This window comes from Rhipicephalus microplus, chromosome 8 (assembly GCF_043290135.1).
Source record: "Rhipicephalus microplus isolate Deutch F79 chromosome 8, USDA_Rmic, whole genome shotgun sequence".
Classification (NCBI taxonomy): Eukaryota; Metazoa; Arthropoda; class Arachnida; order Ixodida; family Ixodidae; genus Rhipicephalus; species Rhipicephalus microplus.
In genome coordinates this window covers 102307038-102316894 of record NC_134707.1, presented here as the reverse complement: position 1 = coordinate 102316894, position 9857 = coordinate 102307038, and the positions used below count along the sequence as shown (strand labels likewise).

Genomic DNA, 9857 nt, shown 5'->3' with positions numbered 1-9857 from the left:
GACATTAACTCTTGAGGTCCATTTTTTTTCCTTCATTTTATTTTCTAATAGGACAATATTATCTCTTTTTTTTTCACTGATACACTCGCCTTTCTTTCCACAACACAACAGAGAAAACTTCCACGCTCTATATCTAGGAACAACTACCTCAATCCCTTTCGTCGATAACGCTAAACATGGTTGCTATTTTAGACCGGACTAAGCTACAGACGCTTGTAAAACTGTAAAGTTACTTTTTAATGTTTATATACCTGAAGCACGAGTACACGCTGATGACGGTAGCGCAATTGAATCTCGACAATAGTGAGGCAGAGAAGCGAGCAGAGTCGAACTGACAAGAACGTGCCGCTCATTTTACTGATAAATATTACATATACTGTCGAAATACGAAATGGTAGATATTACGTGTACTGAATGTTTTAACTGAGCGTTGGTTTAGTCAGTTTGTTTTTAGTATTTCAATAGTTTCGAGAACACAAAAGGCATGTGCACGACACAGGAGGCTGATGTGAAATTTCTCTTCATTGCTTTATTAGATTCAATAAAAAGCATTCGTAGGTCATTTGCCATTACTGCAAGATGGTCAAACCCTAGAAGGAAACATTCAAAGATATTACTTCTTTGCAAAACTAAACGAAAGTGATACTTTCTAAATGAGGAGTGCGTAAAAAGAAACGTCATGTGTTTTAGTTCACCCCATTCTTTTATGAGCGATCAGAGAAAATGACGAAAAAGATAAGAAAAAATTTGAACAACAACATAGTTTCTGATTACATGCATCGCGCAATACTTGTTGCATGTTGAAGAGGACGAGTTTATACATATTCATTGGAATGGGTAAAATAATGCTAGTGGAACTTCCAGATTACGTAACTTTTTTTGACTGGAAACATGCTGGGTATTCGCTTCTTAGAATATAAAAGAACCAGGAACTTGAAGTGGAATACACCAACCGAGGAGCCCGACAGGATTGATTAGGGACTTTTCATTGCTTGAGATGGCACATGATTGTCATCGCTTTAGAGTAGGTGGCGATAAACTATAGTACACGCGTAAGCCTATATAAAGCTCGTCGTAATTCTGACGATGGATGGGTAAAACCAGAAGTCGTAAATAATTTATTATGGCATCAAAGAAACACCCAAGACACAAATTTCGCGCTTAGGACTCACTCGCACTCAGACTCATCATTTCTCTCTCAATATCACTTCGACTCAGAATCTTTAAAATTTCCTCAGCTATACTGACCCATGTGTTAATGGGAGTCCGAGTGAGTCTAAGTGAGCCGCTTCATGAATGAATAAGCTTGCCAGCCTATGATCTTGAGTGGAGCAGCTTGTACGTTTTGAACTTGAGATGAAATGGACGTAACTGTTAGTTTGTTGAAGATCAGGACTGTATCAAATCGGCTTCTACATGCTGTATGTAAGTAGTCAGTTGAGGTATCCGTGACGGCTGGACTGAAATTTGAGCCTGATGATCAAGATTATCTTTTGCAAACTCCATTACCTATGAACTTGTCATCGTAGCAGTGCTGAAGCACCTTGCTGCCGAGACACTATCTTTTCTACTTTTCGAAGCGTGGGTTGGGCAAGGTGTAGCGATAAAACCGTGGGTACGTCGGCCCGCTCTGGTCCTCGAGTGCTGCAAAGTGAGGGTTTTCGGTCAGTCAGAACATAAAAGGTGTCGCTTTTCAGGAAATAACACAAACATTTGGCGAATTATTAGCCTAGGCGGAAAAAAATCGCTCGTTTGAATAGGTTGCAGCCGCACTCATCACACAGTAAAAAAAAATAATGACGAAGAAAAGGCACATAGAAGCCAGCATCATTGTGGTGCGTGCCGGCACAGCTTTTGGAGAGAGCGAGAAAGGAATCGATTTCTCGAAGAACGTTGTGCTTCGAAGCAGCAGCCAAGAGAGGTAGAACAAGCAAGCAAACAAGCAAGCAGGCGGAGAGCAGCTCAAGAAGAGGTGATCGTCGCAGCTACTGGTTCGTTGCAGCACCCGTCCTGTTTAGCGGTGGACCTGCAACCAGCTACGCGGGCGCACGTCGTTGACGTAGAGCGTCATCAGCACAATTGTCATCTTTTCAGGGAAATTTGAAAAAATTATGGCAAGATCAACAAGCACCCGAAGTTCACTTATTAGTACGAAGCTATCAATATTTTCAGCCATCGTAATTCAGTGTATGACATCCACAGTAGTCACAGGTTTGAGAATTTAGAGAACTCTCCTTTCGAACCTGGTAGCAGAATTTTCCCGAGCTAAATAGCTCACTTTTACTTTCTACATCACTTTATACCTTTCTTCGTACCGTTATTCATTTCTTTATCGCAAATAGTTTTCTGACCTCTTTTCGACATGCTGCTGCGTAACTCTACTAGACCACCTAAACACAACATATTGTTACTGCATATGTGATCAGAGTATGAACCTCTGGGTAGCGGAGAACAGGCAGATTAGAGAAGAGGACGTTCGCCTAGTGAGATAGGTCTCTGGTGCAAGACACTTTCAAGTCTACCGGTACGCCACAGCGGAATAAACACATTTCTAAACGTAACAGAGTGGTGGAGGTGCCTGGGTACAGCACGTCGACGAACCATGGAGCCACATCTGTTTGAACTACGCCGGAGCCGTTGTCTTGCTGGTCTACCACCGACAACAACTGTAATGGCCGAGAGCGATGGTCACGGCTTCTCAACCACGCAAAGGTCAGTGCCGGCTGCACCTCGGTATCACTATATGGAACCCCGCCCGTTCGCGGGAAGAGCAGGAGAAGATGTGAATGCATGGCTGACACATTACAAAAGAGTGAGCTGGTAGAAATGCTGGGATCCCACTGACCAACTGGAAAATGTCGCGCTCATTCTCACGAAAACCGCCCTGATGCGGTACGAAATCAACAGATTCCTTAACAACATGGGATCGTTTCGCTCAAGAACTCAAGAAATGCTTCGGTGACTGATGCGAAAAAGAAAAGTGCGGAGCGCACGTTGGCTCAAAGAGCCCAGACTCATGAAGAAACGTGTACCACCTAGATAGAGGAGGTTCTGATGCTCTGCAATATCATATACCCATATATGTCTGAAGAGGGCATTGTTGTGTCGTCAGGCGGTGTCCGAACAGCGCGAAAGGGCCCGACGTCTGGACGCGGAACTTGGCGCGCGCCGGCAATCGGCCCACTGACACGAGCGAGTCAAACGAACTCCACGGAAACCAAACAATGACTGGACTCACTAGCAGCGATTTATTAAAACCACAGCACGACGTGAAGCGTACCCACGTAATTTGCTACTGACAATCACGTGTGCCGGTCTGCAACGACATCTATATATAAAGCACACAACCACATGACACACATTGTGCATCCTTCTCAAGCATGACGCCACAACACCACGTCATCGCCCCGTTGAAGGAAACAGTCATCACAATCTCGTGAGTGTCCACACATCCAAATACACACCAACGGCGAGATGAGTGACCTGTCCGCACATCCATGAGTGGCACCACAAAACACATGATTCCCCGATCATGAAAAACAACACGCACTACAATACCACAGTCAATCTCCTAGATGTCCGCACTAAGTCACAAAGTCTCTAAACCACACTGGGCGTTTTGTCTCACGGAGCGGACACGAAGAGGCCACAGAACATCTTGGTGGATTGCGACCATTTTCGTTCGGCTTCGAAAATCACGGCGCCCCTTCATTTACCCCCTCCCCGGGATTGATATGATTTTGAACAGTTATCATGGGTTTCCCAACAGGATCCTCTTGACATCCCAACGTTCCCCGTGGAACCACTGATTCAGACTTTAATTAACTGAGAGCTCTGACAATCTGTTTGAAAATTTGGGGGGAAAGGCAACTAGAGCAGGTGAACTAAGGGGCTGACTATCACAACTGTCTATGTTAGAATAAGGGAAAATAATTCTTTAGGTGGGGTAGGACGAGCCGCCTTCTGAAAAAAAAAACTCAGGAATTACTGTTGGCTTGGAAGCGTTCCACTTTATGCCATCACTTAGCAGAAAAGTGAAACGTGCAACCTGAGCCTGCACCCTATGAGGCTTGCTATACCTATAGTTTCCTTTCCAATGGAACCTTATTTTAACTAAGTCTCCTACATTTATGCGGTGTTTCTGAGTACCTTTCCTTTTATCAAAATATTCTTCACAATTTTGCTGTTTTTCCGAGACTCTAATACGAACCTGAGGCAAATGAGCTTGTAACCCCGATAGCTGAGAATGTATTCTAAACTTGCTAATGTCTATTTTAGAGAGAGGTTGACGGCCATGCAGCAAAAAAGCTGACGAAAGACCTGTCACTGCACGTGAAGTGACTATGTATGAACTATAAAATTCTGTGATGCTTTTTGCTGGATCTTTACCTTCAAGTCTAGCTACCTGTAAATGTACCTTCAGAACACTATTCGGACGTTCTATTTGACCGTTTGACTTGGGATAATAATTTGACAACACGTGACGAATGCCTTTTTCCTTAAGATAGTTCTCACACTGCTGTGACACAAACTGTGGACCATTGTCGATAACTAATACCTCTGGTAGCCCTTCGCAGCTAAATGACAAGTCCAACAGCTTAATGACGTCTTCTGCTGATATTTTATTCGTTCCAAGAACCTCGAGCCACTTAGAATAGTAATCCACCAATGTTATCAGATACCTTGGGAACGGCACATCTAATGGGCCGACAATATCAATACCCAATTTTTTCCATGGCCCGTCTGGCCATTCGACTGGCGGCAAAGGCGCCACACCAGGCTTGGCAGACTTATCTGCCAGCTGACAGACATGACAATGCTTTACATATTCCTTTACAGAACGATCCATTTGCGGCCACCAATATCTCTCACGAAGGAGTTGTTAAGTGCGTACTATTCCTGCATGATTTTCATGTGCTAACGGCATGAAAGTAGTTATGAAGGTATTCGGAATGACTACATGGTCACCACGCATGAGTAACCCGTCTACAAAAGAGAGATCATTTTTAAATTGAAAATATGCAATTAAGTCATTATTTGGTTTCTTTGATGGCCAACGCTTGGATACATACTCACATACTTTCCGTAATGTCTCATCCGTACTCGTTGCGAGCTGCACAGTTTCCTTATCGACTACTGATGTAACTAATGATACTATTTCTTCCTCCTGACTGAGTTCTGGACTGTTCTGTAATGGCAGTATAGACAAGGCATAGGCCACAACGTTTTCCAAGCCCTTTTATTACTCTACATCAAAATTGTAGTATAACAGTCTAGCTGACCACCTTCAAATTCTTAACGGTCGACGACCGGCATCTCCTGCTGCTAAAAAAGCAACTACTGCTTGATGGTCAGTTCTAAGAGTTAAACGCCTACCCCAAAAGTAAATGTGCCACTTTTCACAAGCGAACAGGCACGCCAGCGTTTCGCGTTCGCCCAAAGAGTATTTTCTTTCAGTTTCTGACTGGGTTCTCGACGCGAATGCTACAGTTTCAAGCTTAGGACCATACCGCTGCTATAACACTGCTCTCGTACCAACGTCAAATGCATGGGTTGTAACTACCACAGGTAGATCAGGATCAAACACCTTTACCACAGTTGAGCAAGTAAGGCGCGTTTTCAACTGCATGAAGCTGCCTTGAGCACTTTCAGACCAACAAAATATTTGGCCCTGTCTGAGCATGAGACGAAGTGGTTCGACTACATCTGCATAGTGATCTATGAACTTGGCATAATAGCCTGTCAGCCCCAAAAATGGGCGCGATGACCTAATGTCTGTAGAAGTTGGAGCATTCACGATAGCATTCACATTACTGTTTAAAGGTGAAAGGCCCTCGGCTAAAATCTTGTGTCCTAAGAAACAGAGCTTCTTGACGGAAAAAAATTAACGTTTAACTTCATGCCACTGTTTGCTATACAAGTCAAAACTGCGATAAGGCTCGCGTCAAGCTCAGACTGAGTCTTCCCCCCACACACGAATATAATCAAGATAGCAACCGATGGATAAATGTTTGCGTCGACTACCACACACGCTACTGCGAGACGGCGGCTGTCCCCTCCGCAACTGCCAGTGAAGTCGCGTCGTTTTTTCTACAGTACGTCATCCTCCGACACGGCCCACCTCAGCTGATTATCTCTGATCGTGGACGACAATTCACAGCGGATGTCGAGGAGGAGCTACTCCGTTTGTGCGAATCCCGCCTGCGTCACTCGACCCCATACCGCCCCCAAACTAATGCGCTGACGGAGCGTACCAACCGCACCATTATCAACATGTTGTCTATGAGTGTCTCATGCGACCACTAGAACTGAGATGACGTACTCCCGTTCATTATTTACGCGTTTAACACCGCAGAGCAGGCTATAGCCCTTTCTTTTTGCTTTATGCACGTTCGCCCCGGCTTATGATCGACACAGTATTACCTTTCTGTGATCACGGCAACGTCAATGTCGCCGAGACTCTCTGCCTCGCCGAAGAGGCGCGTCGCATAGCTCGACTGCGCACATTGGTATCGCAAGACAAAGCGAAGGCACGCTATGACATTCACCATCGACTAGTGATTTATCACCGTGGCAATCTGGTGAGGCTGTGGACTTCGATGCGCAAGCGCGGGTTATACCAAAAGCTTTTGGCCACTTACGATGGACCTTTTGTCATTGTTGACAGACTTACAGAGGTCAACTAAGTAATAGCTCGTCCTACGGCGAGTGGTCGACGAGCTGCCAAAATGCAAGTGATTCATGTTGCCCGCCTGAAACTGTACACGCCATGACAACTCGTCTGCCCGGAGAGGAATGTTGCGCACATGCACGCAGACAACGAAGCGTATAGGGTGAACGCACTTGTCGCCCGGAGCGAGAAAAGAAGAATAGAAGCAGGAGAATCTCTAACCAGTCGGCCGCTGCTGGGCTGCCCCTCACGACCTAATAAACGGCCCTTTCAACCTCTACCGGTCTCTTTCGAACATAACAATATTTTATGAAAAGCTGTTAAAATATACATCCTCTACTCCGCTAAAAATGCAGTAGCGAAATCTTGCAGTGCTGAAGTAAGAGTTTTTTTTGCCCGACTTTATTTCCAGAATAAATTTGGTTAGTTGCTTCAATTTGCCACGCATATATAGGATATGCAATGAAATTTTAGGGTAGGCTGTACAGGAAAGACTCGTTAACCAGACTTTCACGGGAGCGCAGGAAATGCATGAATCGGCTTTAAACGATTCATTGAAAGCATGAAGGTACAAAAAAAGAAAAATGTTTGTGATACATCAATACATTTTCATTTTCTTCAAGCAAACGCGAATACTATACCTATTGCTCATAAGATCAGAGCGAAAGCTACCATTTTCGTAATCCTGTGACTTCATGTCATCTTAACGTAACCACGGCACGAAGCTCTCTTTATTTGATTATTCCAAACGTGTTCCGCTAGTACCTGCTTAAGTACGATTAGCACTACCACGCACGCCAGAATAGTTCTTTTTCGGCTAAATTGGCGTTGAACTGATAGCTCGTCTAGGTGGTCACAACGGCTGGGACCGAGTGACTTGCATATTGATGCAAATGGCACCACCTCCTTCGGATTGTCAGCGAACGCTGTTTATGCTCTTTGTCATCGCACGTTTTCGGCGCCCCTCGCTCTGCGCGCTTTTAGGACTACACAGAAGTACCACGCTGGTGTCCAACGGGACCGAATTAGTGAGTGTTTGATGCCAACAAGCAATGCATATGCTTTCCAGAACCAGGTAACAAATCCACATCATCTGATTTTCTAAATAATGGGGCTTTGAACTACCCTGTTCTACTGTATTCTCCACAACATGCATATACGCTGAGGGACCACATGTCAGTGAAACAGAAACAAGATTATAACACCATTCCTGCGCCACTTGGGCCTAAAGACAGACGCGATCACGAACTTCAATCACATTGGCCTCTCTCGGGCACTTCCAATAACTTTAATGCAGGAGGAGGAGCCTAGTGACAGACCAATGTCCAAGGGTTTCGAGACACTCCATTCGCCTATTATGTATTCACTAAATATTATCATATGTAGAAGAGTATTGTTCTCCCCCTTTTAAAAAACTCACATGATCACCCAATACCAACCTAATGATGCTTCAGACTGATTCGTATCTTAGTCTAGCCCTCACGTACTGCATTTTTCAGAACGTTCTTGCTCTCAGTGTTACAGTTTGGGGACCCGTCAAATATATATAACATCTTCTGGTGGTGACCATTGTTTTGAGAGGACAAGGGCATTACTAATGAAGCACTGAGGCATGGGCACTAAGAGCTAAAAACACTGTCTTCAGCTTCCGCCTACCCAGAAAGGCCTGTGATGTGGTGGTTAGGTTGGGTCTAACCATCGCGGTGTGGGAGCAGCCTGAGTTACCACATTCAGGCCGGGCACTTCAAAGGATGTCTTTTAGAAAGTTATTTGTATGAGTATTCATACAGTTTTCAATCACGCCCACCTATTTCCAAGTCTGCAGATTTTCCCCAGCGCACACTCTCACATAATGACTGACTGTTGGCCTAGTTGGTACCTGCTTAATTACATACTTCAGCGGTGAAATATTACAAACGCAGTGTAAAGAAACAAACGACGACGATGCAGTTGTGTGTGTCGTTGTGTGTTCTTTTACTCCGCGTTTGTGATAATTGGCAGTTAAAGTGTGTCATTAAGCACGCTATCGTGTTGCAAAACCACGCGCTTTACTTACCTATCAAAAGCGCAAGAAGTGACGCGCAGAAGATCATCGTGGCGCACAGACGTGAATAAGTCATGGCTGAAAGTACATAAAAGTTGCCTGTAAGGTGTACAACTCAAGAAACAGAGTTTCAGAGCGAACCTACTTGTTAATGGTAAGTCGCTGCGTCCGCTCCGGTCTGTGGACGTCGCAAGGATGGAAGTCTGCGATGGCCTACTGGGAGTAAATAGGCACGGTGGGCCATCCGCAGAGCTTGTTGTAAGTACTCTATGCCTAGGTATGCCCATACCAAACAAACAAATTTACGCAATTCCTCTTCACAAGGTGGATCTCATAGTGAATAGCCGCACATCATCTAATGTATGCACCTGGCACACAAAAATTTGTCTTTATTTCTTGAAGTGCGTAAATACGGTTTATAGAAAATCCTGTGTTTTTTTAATAACGTCATGCACAAGTGGGACTGTCAGAATGATAAAGTGGTAGTTGGCGGCAGGAAATCACCGGAAAATAGAAAGCATGCAAAGGCGGCTAGACAAGAACAGGAAGGCAAAATGCACAACGATCGTGTTATCTATTTCTGATGTAGTTTTGACTACACGTGCCTTTTTTTTCTGCTGACAGAGTCTGTGTGTGTGGCGCAACAGTGATGCCAGGAGAATAAAGGCAGTAGAGGCCTTTGTTCACTGGAGAGTTACAGAAATGGGCACTTCATCATAAAAACACATACTTGAAAGCCTCATGTATTCGTAAGCTACTCGCGTAGCCGTCAGTCTATTCGCTTGAGCTTCTGCAGTGAGCATTGCTTGATCAACATGAGGCGTTTTCAAGAAAATATTGGTCTTCCAATCAAAATTTTCTATAACCGTTCTCTTTAGGTTTCTTGGTTTTATTGCTTTTTCTTCATCCGATCTCTTATAAAACTGTGCTTCTGGAAATGAATTCATCGCATACGTGGACCATTCAATGGAAAGTTGTTTTATCTAGATGAGCACGCCTAAGTTATTTCATGAAATCAGTTCGTCAAACCTTTAATTAAAGTTTTTGTCCTTTGAATTGGTAAAATTGCAAAGTAACTCTAGCCAAAAAGGTACTATAGCATTATAATCATTGCCAACCCATGCCTGCAAAGGAGTAAATCAC

General features: G+C 44.3%; 1 long non-coding RNA gene across 1 annotated transcript; it reads right to left on the bottom strand.

Annotated features, from left to right (window-relative positions):
• Positions 1-1567: 1567 nt before the first annotated feature.
• Positions 1568-8942, bottom strand: LOC119165675 (uncharacterized). The gene is made up of 3 exons (XR_012885399.1): positions 8860-8942; positions 8727-8792; positions 1568-1644 (listed from the first exon to the last, which is right to left on the bottom strand). It is a non-coding gene; the product is annotated as an uncharacterized LOC119165675 (long non-coding RNA).
• Positions 8943-9857: the final 915 nt, after the last annotated feature.